The sequence below is a fragment of the Lagopus leucura genome, unplaced genomic scaffold, assembly GCF_019238085.1.
Source record: "Lagopus leucura isolate 7727_CA_CO unplaced genomic scaffold, USGS_WTPT01 Super-Scaffold_73, whole genome shotgun sequence".
Taxonomy (NCBI): Eukaryota; Metazoa; Chordata; class Aves; order Galliformes; family Phasianidae; genus Lagopus; species Lagopus leucura.
The window spans coordinates 88,366,057-88,378,645 of NW_024962252.1; the positions used below are offsets into that span (position 1 = coordinate 88,366,057).

At 41.9% G+C, this 12,589-nt stretch overlaps 1 long non-coding RNA gene across 1 annotated transcript in view; it reads left to right on the forward strand.

The window, feature by feature from the left end:
- LOC122184080 overlaps positions 1-12,589 on the forward strand; it is a 115,997-nt gene that overhangs the window by 92,982 nt on the left and 10,426 nt on the right. The window contains exon 3 of the long non-coding RNA XR_006180478.1: positions 2,907-3,013. This is a non-coding gene — a long non-coding RNA (uncharacterized LOC122184080). The remainder of the gene's footprint in view (positions 1-2,906; positions 3,014-12,589) is intronic.

Here is a 12,589-nt window from a genome sequence, read left to right on the forward strand (position 1 = left end):
TGGTGATGGGGGAGGATGCAGACAGTGATAAAAGAACGTTGGGGAAGGCCACAGGTGTCTGGGGAGAGACCTGCTAGTCTTTAACAACACAACATGAAAAATTTCCAGCTTAGCGTTAGCACTGTTCTGCTTTTGTATATAAACAAGTTAGTTAAGTTGAAAGGCCTCAATTAATTAATCCCTGCAAAAAGCCCAGGTGAACAACAGGAAGACGGGCATGAACTGTCTGATGATAGCATTCCTAATTAAATCTTATTTTGTGTGTGTGTGTCCCAAGTTGTTTGATATTAAAAAGCAAACAAATAAAAACCCTCACAATTTTGAATGTTAGCTCCCATTTTTTCTCATTATTTTCACAGATGCTGAGCTATTTTTTTGAGCACTTTAGTATCCCAGAGTAGTCATCTATGTGTTACATGCCGTTGGTGGCATTGGTTGGAAAGTAGAGCTTTGTTGGAACTAAGTTTCAGAATTAGTCTGCAAACCCCATCAGCGTGTGAGAGGCAGCAGTTCAGCACTCACAGTGAGTTTGGTATTCTGAGAAGTTCTACTTTGGAAGCATCAAAACATTTTGATTATGAACTGTGAAAATGTGACACCTGATAGTTCTGACTTTATATTATCACAGGGTATAATAATACTGAGCAAGGTATAACAGTGTACACATGTGGTATATATTAACATTTTTTTAATGTAATATATACGTATGAGTTGAAACAATGAAATATGGCAATACTGTGAGAATAAAAATATATGAGTCAAGATTAACTCAGGCAAAATATTTAGCTGAAGTCAGTTTCTGTAAAACAATTTGGTACTGAAAAAAGGTGTTTATTATATAAAACTAATGCACCAAGCTGCTCCTAACTTTCAAATGAGTTTCATTGTTATAAGTGAAACCAGTGATGCCCAACAATTTCCATTGTAGTAGCCTCTAATGTTGTTAAACTTTTACCATTCATGCTGAAATCATACATGCTGAGGTATGCTTCAGGCTAAATTATTTGGAAACGATCAGCAGAAACTGTTCAGCATTTCTGAGCATACGGAAGAATACATTATTTTCCTTACAGAAAATACATTGCAGCTGTTTCAGAGAGGAGCCTTAGGGAGAAAGACTCTGGGATAGTCTTTTGGCCTCCCTTGTGAGCGTCTGCCCTGATTTGGCCACGGTGTGAGCTTGTTTGATGCCCATACTGACATGTTCTCAGTGTTGGAGCTCAGCTAAACCATGTTGGCCCAACGAAGGTTGACTGGAAGCAGGGATTGGGATCTGCTGTGTCCCTCCAGCAGTTTGGGGAAGAAGAGCTGTCCAAACATATTGAAAACATCAGTCCTGGGCAGGCAGGTGGTAGTGCCTGAACTGCTGGCTTTGCCATCAGCAAGTAGAAAGAAGAGCACCTTCTGAAAGGCTGTGTGTCCATCTCAGGAGCAGCAGACACAACTGCTTTCTCCTTCAGCCCTTGTTCTGCCTCCTGGTGCTGACGGGAGAAGCTGGGAACTGGCAGCATCCAGCAGAAGGCAGATACAGGCAGGGAAGTGCCAGCGTATGTTGGGGAAAAGCTGTTACTTGTTGTAAACGTCACTGTTTTGCTAAATTGGATGTGAACTGTCATCCGTTTCTCCTTCAATGCACATCCTTGTCCCATTAACCGTGTTGTTTTTTCAATTGCTTTGTTAAATATGTAGGCAAAGTTCGGAAGAGAACAGCAGCTGCAGGTACCTGCAGTTCTTGCTGATCTCGATAGTCCTTTTTACCAAGGGGAGATCAGCTAGTCTGTAGCAAAGCAAGTTTGCTCTGTGGGGCATTGGCCATTCCTTCTGTTCTGCCCCAAGCCTCCAGTCTAGGATTTAATGCAGATTCGCATCATGGTGAAACGGCCATGTCCTTGTTGGCAGAGAGGAGCCTGCGGTGCCAGATGTGGTGGAGCAGTGGAAACGTTTGTGAGCACAAAGAAGGTAGATTTTGTGGCTCTGAGAGCCAAATGGTTGGCCAGAACTAAGGCTTCATTAGAGGCAAAGCTGAAGAACAGTTTCTCTAATGACAGGTCTGCTGGCTGATGTGCAGATACTTTTTTGAACATGTATGTAGTGGGACTGCGTGCTGCTAATTCATTGCACATAGCTGCTTGCTTGAGGTTGCTAGTTAAAACAGATCATCTGTACTGACTGAAAAATGGCATTGTTGAAATTAGACTTCTGCTAAAAGTTTAGAATTGAGGCATTTCCTCGACTACATTAGACTAAGCATTACAACTAAGGGACTGGATTGACAGGAGTCAGTGTCGTGACTGGGAATTGACACTCGTGCAAAGGGAGCAATTTGCTGATGCCTGGGAATAGGGCTTCCCTGAAAATTGTCAGAAATGGCAGGGTTTGTGGTTAATTTCTTCAAAAATCTGCAGGATTTGTGGCTGATTCCTCCCATTTCTGAGTGGAGATGGGTGCTCCCTGTGCAGGTGCTGTGAGGAGAGGCCAGGGCTGCCCGTGCTGTGTGGCTCCATCCAGCCCCAGCACCTGCTGCAGGCAGTGTGCTTGCATGGTGAGATGGCTTCATGTGGGGGAAAGGAGCCCAGCAAGCACCAGCAGGAGGGCCTGAATCAAACTGTGGCAGCCTCTGTGTATCAGAATTTATGTTTCCCCTGCAGTCCAGAAAAGCTTCACGGGCAGACAAAGTGTCACGCAGAGGTGGCCAGAAGGGGTTCCACACTGTGGGAACAAAGAGCGGAGCTGCCGGACGGCTCTGTGTGAAGCCTGCATTGCTCAGAGCCTCGGGGCTCACCTTCTTCCCTTGGGCCACATGCTGTCCCCATGGCCCGTCACTCCAGCGCTGGCTCTGGATGTGGAATGCAGCCTGGCTGTCCGGAGCAGGCAACTAATTACAGCTTTAATTTTATTGTGTTTAGCAGGAGACAGAGCTCCAGCCTCTGCTAACAACAGATCTGAAGACAGGCATGAGAGCAGATAAGAGGCGTTGACAGAGTGCATGGGCCTGTGGCACGCTGCCCGTCAGGTGAGTAAAGCCCGCTATTGATGAGCCGTGTGAAAGGGCGACTATTGCTGGAACAATATATGGAGATAGATACAGGTATACATCTACATACACGTACAGGCATTACACACAGAAAAACATTTGTTGCTATGTGTTGGTAAAAGAATTGATTAAAAAAAAAAAAAAGGATGGACTAAGAAAGATGTGCTTTACATTGCGCTTGTGGACAAACATCCTTATGTAATACGTGCTTCGTTTCCTCTGGCAGCTCCTCACATCGGCTACAAATATCTAAGCAGCAGAACTTAAAACCATCTGGCACCTAAATAATGTCTTGTGATGCCTGCAGTTTTGTAGCAAGTATAAAAAAAAATGCATTTTGAGGCAACAGAAATGAGCTATTATTATGCAGTAAGAAAACAAAAGCAAGAGTCTTCTCTTAGCTGTAGATGTTGTAAAATGTTTTCATTTTGAAAATGACAAGCTGTAGTTTTCTTGCAAATTACGACCCCTTCACTTTAAAATACAAACAGCTGATTTATATCAGTTGAAGATCTGTTTTTGCATTGCTGATTTTTTTGTGCAGAATTCTTGGATTTCACTAAATTGCTGTGGTAGATTTTACCATAAATATTCAGATTTAGTGATACATTATTCCTTGAGTAATTCCATTTATTTCAGAGCTTTAACAGTGCTCAGGAGGCCAGATTCCTCTGGAAAGAGAAAAAACTGATCAATTTTGAAATATGGTTAGTGGGAATGTTACCGCTGTTTGTGGTGAACTTAATTGCTGTAGTGTCAGCTCTGTTCCTTGTTCCACACGCCATATGTTGGTTGGTGATCAAGTTGGGCCTTGTACAGCACCTCTTGAAATTGATAGGAGCCTTTCCTCTGACTTCATCGGGTATTGGGTGCTTAGGGATCTTGAACTAGATCAAATAGCAGCTATTAACGTAGCCTGGCCTTCTTCCAGCTTTAGTTACTGCCCGTGGTGCTTATGCAATCTGTTTGGTGTGTAATTTTCTCTCATTTCATAAGAGAAAGAGAATGACTCAGAGCCATGCTATGCCACTTGGTATTTTTGTTGGTATATTGTCACTTACCTCTTTTCCGTGAAGATAAATCCAGCAGCCATCAATCTACTGACCCTTTCTGTAAGTGTTGACATTGCTGAAGACTGGTGTTACATTTATATGATTGAAAAAAATGATTAGGAAAGTTCAAATGATTTTCATGCTCTCTTCAAATACTTACGTTTCAAAATTGGGGTAGTGTTTGGTGCTATTGGAAGAATAAATGCAAAGCATTTGTCCACATCTCAACAATATACTGGAGGCTTCAATGGAAAGATCCTGTCTTGGTGCTGAAGGAATATCAGAAATGAAGCTGGTTGATATAGTTCCAATTTAAGACGGTGTTGGCCCTTCTAATTTAAATTCCAGACAAAGGAAAATAGAATAAAGAAAATAACTTCAGGCAGTGTTTCAAGTAAATAGTTCACAGGTTTCTGCACTCTGTTAAGAGCTGAAGAGCAGGCACACAATCTGTCAGGAGCCTACCAGCGTTGCAGGCATGTGAATTTGCTGTTGTAGATGCTGTATGTGTTTTCTGCAATACTGACTGAAGAGGGTAAGAAAAGCAGCGTCCAGAGTTTGGTAACTCTCCTCACAGTAGGAGTTTGCTCACAGATCCATTTCCACCAGCAGTTTGTTCAATTCACTGCTTTTTTCCTCTGGTTGTTTGAATGAAGCAGGTGTTTCACAGTGAGACTGAGTGCTTACAGCTCTAATCTCTCTCTCTCACAAATGAGTCTTTTGTACTGTCTGGTGGATTAATAGGGGGATGAGGTGCTTAAAAAAATAAACAGTGAGTGCAAACAGTAGGAAGGAAGGGGGAAGGAGTAAAGCTGCATGTGGTTGATTGAGCAAGGTGATGTCATTTATTTAGCAGAAGTGATACAGGAGTCAAGAGATGCTGTAAGAGGAAGGGCTCCTTTGAAGGAAACAGTGCAGCATACCACCAAGGGTTAGTATACCACCAAGTGTGAGGCAAACCACAGCCTATCTGTTAGTGCTCAACAAGGAAAGTTCATTGGTTTTGAAGCCTTGGAGCTCAGGTGCAGTGAAAGGAAATAGGGGCTCATTGTTAAGGAGGGGATCAACACTCCCTTTTGTTCCTTCTCCTGCCCTCTTGTCCTTTGGCACTACAGTAGTAACATCTTGTCACTCCTAATACATGTTGGCATAGGTCACGTACACTGATGGATGTTCAGTCAATGAATGTACTAAAATGGTTTGTTTCTGTTGATGTATGCCTTTGCAGGCTTTTCTAACAGGAATGTAAATAAATGAACCCTTCACCAGTGATTTCTTTCACTGTAGTCCAGTTTAACCCCTGAGTGCACCCTTGGTAAGAGGGAGGCAAAAGGTGTACTGTATTATATTGTTTCTGCCTTTTTGTTTAGATTTAGTTTGCTGTCTGGGTGTTCAGGTAGCTTTCTACCTGCAAGGCAAGTTTTACAAGTCAGCATTCAGTAAAATGAGGTTGAGAAATCATGGGTGTGCAGTGAAGAAAGGTAAGAGCCTAATGTCTCCTGAGAGTACTGAGAAGATTTCTCATGGCCTCACTGGGAAGCATAGGGATGAAGACAAGCTTTTCTGATTCACTTACTTTAAGCTTTGTGGGAAACCAGGTTGGTATGGATTTGTGAATTGTGGAACTGGAATGTTTTTTTCATTGGTGTGTAAACACTGCGGTGGTACTTGTCTTCAAGACACTGAAACTCCAAAACATCTTCAGAAAATACCCAGAACAAATTATTTATCATTAATGATTAACCATAAACAGCTTTTATGGAGGAGGTAGGTCCTGATGTATTTATTCACAAGAGATTTTTTTTCTCCTCAAATGTATTGAGAGATTTGAGTAGGTTGCAGAGCTACATTCTGGACTTCAAAGTGTTCATAGCTGCTCATACTTTATCTACAATACTGGAAATACCATCTTCTGTAATCATTCATTTAAAGAATGGTTTAGTAACCGTTGGCCAAACCTCTGTTTTCTTGAAGTCTACTCTTAAATTTAAGAAGCCTGTTTTTCAGAGAAATTTGTACACCAGCAGTAATAAGCTTCTGGTGAAGACAGAAATGGAAGGCAACAGGGCTGATGCTGTCAGCATAATTTCGATTGTATTTGGATAAATTGCAGAACTGATTACAGTTTCCCTCCCATCAGACAAATCAATCACAGAATAGGGTATGCTTGCACAGTAAAGGCTGAGAACTGTTGGAATATCATATGCTTGTGCAGAAATGCTCGGTAGGTACAGAGCACTGATATGATTAGTGTAACCTTATAACAAGTTCACGTGTTGGGACAATAAATGTTCCTTTCATCTTATGTATGGAACAAAGGCAATTAAAAATAGCCTTCTCTCTCTTTATCTTCTTGAATATGGAAGGTGCAAATGCCAGATTTTGCCAAGAGACCAAAAATTGTCAGAAGTCATTCCTTTATAAGGTATTATTTTAAAATCTCATCTGCTCTGTAGTTCTAAATGCAATCATACTCACTGAGGGAAGAAATATTTTTAAAACATGCTGTTTAGCATAGGTCCTTCTTGCCCTGCTAATTATGTACTATTTAGAAGCTGTGTTTCAGAATAGAGAAGTCTGTGCAGCCATCATCTTCTCATGTACATTTGTGGTGGTGGCTAGATGGAGGTTATGAGGACACTGGGACTGAACATCCGATATTGCCATATGATTTGTTATTTATGGTTGCAGTATAGTAACGTGCAGCACCAGATGTGAGAAAGAAGAAGGAGGGGTGCAAAAGAACTTCAAATGACCATGATGAATAGCTGAAAGTGAACAGAGGGGCTTTTAAATACCTTTAAAGAAAGCCTAATGCTCTGCTTCCCTAAGCAGCAGGCTGCTGATGATGGAAAAGTCACAGACATACCTGCAGAGATTTGGGAAGCTCTTGTTTCAGTGGGTCTTTATGGCAGCTAAAAAAATGTTTTCTGTGCTTCTGCCAACTTGGTTAGTGTGTAGAAGTTACATCTCTTCTTTGCATTTTAGGGACAGCATGCAATGACTTGGACAGTGTCAACTTCCAAATTGCGTTTATTCTTTGTGCCTCACTGTGAACAGTTAGCAACTCCCAGCAATGCCAGGCTTCACTTGTACTGGTACTTTACCATATGAATCAGGATGGATATATTGTGAATAAGTGATGTCAAACAGAACAAAGATTTTGCTGGAGGAATAATTATTTGTATCAGAACCATTGCCAACGAGACTGAATTCAAGTTTCATGTAATAATCTTCTTGTTCAGTGCACCATTAAGGTGTGAAACATGAAGGACTCAAGCAGAGCTTTTTTGAGGACTCTTGATCCCTGGCTGCATTTCATTTCTGATGGCAGCAGAAAACACCATTCCCATGAAGCCCCGAATCTTCTTTGTCTCATTAAAAGCAGCATACATTAGAGACTTTATTTGACAGGTACCATCTGTACTTCACAGACAGCATCCTTGAATCCCACATCAGTATAAATTATGAACTAATTAAGTGTTTTTGTGACATCCCCACAGGCTTTCTCCCTTCTTCCTACCAGGGTGTGCATGTGTTCTGCAGGGCTTGCAGAAGTGTGCTGTGGTTGTCTGGGTTCTGGAGGAGAGGACAATTTGCTGCATGGAATTGAGATCACTGAGTGGCTGTAGGTACAGTGGTATGTGGGCAGCCAGGTGTGTAAAATGTGGCACATAAAGCTGTTCTGAGTGCTGCCTTCACCCATCATTTCTTTGGTTTATGCTGGTTGTGTTGATAGGGGAATGCATGCTAGGAGCCTTAGCTCTGAAGTTAACACAGGTTTTGTGTGGGTGAGCTAATTGGCATAGCAGGCCACACCTCCTCATGCAGACATTTAGGAAATGGTAAAGCAAATAATCCCAGTGGTGCCAAAATCAGAGCGATAGCTGATGAAGCCCTGATGGGGAGTAACAGCCAAGTAGCATGAATGGAATGTCAGTAAGCGCAGAAGTTAAAAATATACATCTCAAACCTTGAGGACACTCTGGGGACTAAGAAGCTATATTGATACTAGACTTCAAAAGATCCAAATAAACAGCAGGTTTTTCTCAACGCACAGAACTGCATACTTGTGATGTCAGAGAGATGTTATTTCTGTGCTGCAAATCTCAAGACAGATGCCTAAAAAAGCAATTCAGATATGTTGCTTCCTATTTAATTTATATTTTATCTTATTTCCATTTATCTTAGAAACTTAGTTTTAGATTGATATTATGACTCCATATTTATGGTAAGAACATCATGCTAATGCTTATTTAAGGGAGAGTGCATGACCTGCATGGTTCTGAGCAGCATTTTGGAGCACTGCGGTTCAGCTTGTGTCTGTGCTGGATGACCTTGGGCAAGTAAATCAGGAATAATAACATTGATCTGCTCTGTGAGACACTTTGAGATTCACAGATATGAAGGGCAGAGAAGAATGAGGTATAAATCTGAAGCCAGATTTCTCCTGGATACTCCTTGATATTTGAAAGACCAGCACGTCACTTTTCTTGGTGCAGGTGGCTTCCCAGTTCTCAAACCCTGTGCAGACTATGGTTGTCTCTTTATTCCAAATGAACAAAGGTATATACAGTGCTTGGGTGGAAGCTGCTGGAAGTAGCTACAGTTCTGGTATTTCCATCCGTGCTTGCTTACTCTGTGAAGCAACTGGGAGTTGCTTTTGCAGTCACACTTTAACTCACTTTGAGTTGTGTCTAAGTCAAAATGGAAAGAGTAAGGTAGGGAGAAAATGTTGGTCGTAGTGCACTAGTTGGTCTAATGGAGAGCCTATACAAAAGCTGAGGCAAGACAAATATGGACCACAAAAGAGAGCAAGTCATATTAATCTCTTTTAGTAGAGAGAATCTCTGGAATAGCTCACTGTGATATAATATCTTCAAATGAGTTGAAGACTGGATTAACTGACGATTTTGTTCTATGTGCAGATCAGATTGGTCAATTGTAATGGCACGCTCTGAGGCAAGGAGCTAAGCAACCCTGTGGAGGAAGCTGAAGAGCCTGTTGCTCTCATGACAAGGTGTATTTATGATAGATGCCAACTTCTAACCGTGTACCAAATCACATGATTTATGAGTTTGAGAGAGTTGCAGCTAGTTGCTGCAGGAAGAGCAACCTCACTTCTCATGACAATATGGTTTATGTGTAGGTTGACAAGAATAAAAACAGCAGCATCAGAATAATAACTTCACATGGTCATATAGGAGCTTGATTATCTCTCAGAACATGGAACTCCTCTATTCTACGTGTGTTGTTTTAACTAAGCTAGGCTTCTCAACAGTGACACTGAAAGTGTTAGAAAACATGTAAACCTGGGGATTTCTAAGACAGATAGTAAAAGCAACATCTAGATTCACTGGAGAGAATCAGGGACTGTGGTCCATACCGCTGTGAAATTGAGTAGTGGCGGAAATCCCCGACTGTGTTACCATTTAAACACAGAGGAAGCGTTCTGCTCTTGTGGATGGTTCTGCCTATGTAAATTTCAGCATAAAGAGAAGACCTTTCTGTGCGTTTCCTCTCTTTCTATTTTAGAGAACGCTGTAGCCTTCGGACTATGAAGAAAAATAATCTTTATAACCTGTTCTGTATTTTTAATGTGTCCAGACTATTTGTATGAAAATGAAGCTGAAATTGCTGAGCTTTTCCTTACGCATCCCACCTTGCAAATGCCTTAATTAATCTCATATCTTCTGTGCTTCAGTAGTGCTGATGACTCTTAATACTAAGCAAGCTTTGGGCAGGAGCTGCTTTTAGAGCTGGATTTGAGCTTTAATATTGAGAACTCACTGGAGGGCAGCGCACTACAAAGTGGGACACTTGAAAGCTAGGAGCTGGGGAGAGGAAAAGTGCTGCATGAGCAAGAAGGGAGATTATGAAACAGAATTCAGCTCAGTGTGTTTGGAGCCACATAAATAGATTAGAGGGTTGTAAAAGAACACCCTCAAGGATTCAGAATTGCAGCCAAAGAGGAGGGGAAATGTAATGCTTTCGTACCCTGTGATTTATGCACCAAATAAGTTCGAATTAGTCACTAATGTGAAGTGGGTTTGGAAGGATTAATAAGCCTTACCCAGCACTTATTGTATGATGATCAGCTATAAATCTTCTTTAGGCAAAACAGGAAGTAGCCAAATCCCTTCTGTCTAGAGATGGGAGATATTTGTGCTATTGTTCAAGGGGAGCAGTTTGAAATCTGCTTTACTTCTCAGAGTGAGGCTACGGATTGCTTGTGGCAACTTGGCTGTTTCCAGTTTGCTCAGAAGGCACATGCTGCCTGATGAGTCTGCTAAGGGATGGGACAACACAAATTCCCATTTGCAGGCTTATGCAATTAGCAGCATACGGTTCACTTCTAGGAATAGGTTTATTTGCCTGGAGTGAATAGATGAAGTGTGGAAATGCTGTAGGTTGCAAAGTTTCTGTTTGCAGAGCTTTTCTTACTCTCTTTCAGTCCCATACAACTTGTAAGCTCATTTTGCCTATTTGTTGTGGTAGTTTGAAGTGGAAAACTTTACATTAAAGACCAGAAATCTCATTGTAGTTGATGCTTTGCCCATTTGGATTTGTGCCAATAACAGTATGACTTTTGATTTCTTCTGATCGTAAGTCAGCTGCTGACCCACCACACCTTCTCTTGTGTGGTCTATATAAACTGATGCCGACCGAAGCTTCAAAGAGCGGCTTTCCTCCCTGTAGTACTCTACCTCACACTTATTTCCAATAAACTGCCATCCTCTTGATTTTTCACAAGCCATGGTATAACTGAACAGTAACCTCAGTGTATGAAAATCTGCGTGGCAGATGAAAACAATATCATCAGGCTAGAGGCAGCTGGAGCACAGTCATGAAGCACGCAGGGCTCAGCTCCTGTATGAATATTTAGAATTGAGAAAAACCTATTCAGCTGTTTGGTTGAAGTGAAGTTCTTATTGAACCGGAAAAGTGGCAGCATGAGCTGTTTGGCTAAAGGAATTGTTGTTCATCCAAAGAGAAAGGAAAGGCAGAGTTACCTTGTGAGGAGGGCTTGCTGGGTCAGGCAACAGGTACTGCTGTCTGCCAGCCAAATTTGTTTGGGCTTATGAGGGAGAGGTACAAGAAGATGCACTGTTCATGAGTCCTAGGGAGTCCTCTGTATGGTAGAACAGACTACTGCTATGTTATAAAAGGCATCTTTGTTTATTGCTTAGACTTTAATGCCTTTCTGTTAAGTTTACCTCACTTAGCTGATATCTACAGCAACTTGGCTGCTGCAAACTCATTGCACAGCATATAACTGATCTGCTTAAGGCATTGTGGTGGACTGAAGCACAAGACCACAATGGACCCACAACTGGCACTTGCTCTTGAATCCATCCTTAGAAATTTTCAAGACTTCATTTCCCTGAGGGCACACCACAGAGGTCTTCGCAGCTGCTGACGAGATGTGTGTAGAAGAAGCAATACCTGCTCTTTTCAGCTTAGCTGAGCAGTCCTAGAGAAGAGCCAAAGTAGTTCCAAAGCCAAGAGTCATGTGTATGTGTCGCCACAACTGTTGACCACAGAAGTAGTTCCAGCTGACTCTTTCCCATTTTCCAGTGAGAGGGCATTGCCTCTTTGCTTTTAAGTGGACCTTGGCTCAAGCTGGAATGCCCAAATGAAAACCAAGTGAGAACTGCCTTGGAATCAACCTGACTTTTCAAAGTCAGTCAAGTCCGTATGAAAATACAAAGCTGATCAGTAGGGCTTTCAAGATTAGGCTTCTGGTAATACTCATGTGAATAATGATGGTGGAACCAGGACCATAAAAGGCATTAAAATACTCTTCCTGAGCACACTTGCCCCTGTGCACAGCTATGGAATGTGATTTTGAAATGCCTCAAATTCACACTCACACAGAATCTGTCACCATTCCCTGTGACCTTGATCAGGAGCATTTCTTTTAATGCCTCCAGATAAGCCGAGCACCACCCATTGACCCAGGCTGGTCATTATCCTCTTCCTCTTTATCAGGAATCCTTCAGCCAATTAATCACGCACTGCTCTGCAATCTCGAGGCTCAATTATGCCTGGACAAGTGTTGCTCAGCTGTTCCTCCTGCTACAGATGTGACATATCCTGAGATTAGCTCTCATACACAGAGGGTCACTGATTCAGTATCAGGCGCTAAGAAAAGCCGGGCTGTCTGGGAGGGAAGTGACACCATCTTAGAAGCATTTTATCACAGAGTAAGTGTAGATGTCTAAAAAATCCTGCTTGCCACCACCGCATCACAGCAAGTCCTTTTCACTCGCTGCTACCTCTCATCTTGAGACAATTTACCAGTTTTTTTTCTAGATGGAGATGTCAGCAAACTAATAAACTGTTAGTAGTGCACTGATGACAGACAGTAGCTTGTTCTCCTTTGGAGTAGAAGATAGCTTAACTTGAATTCTTCAGAGAAACCTGTTTGTCCCTGATCTGCAAAAAACCTGTTTTATGTGCATCAAATAGCTTATGTTTTCTTTTTCATTTTCCTCTTGTT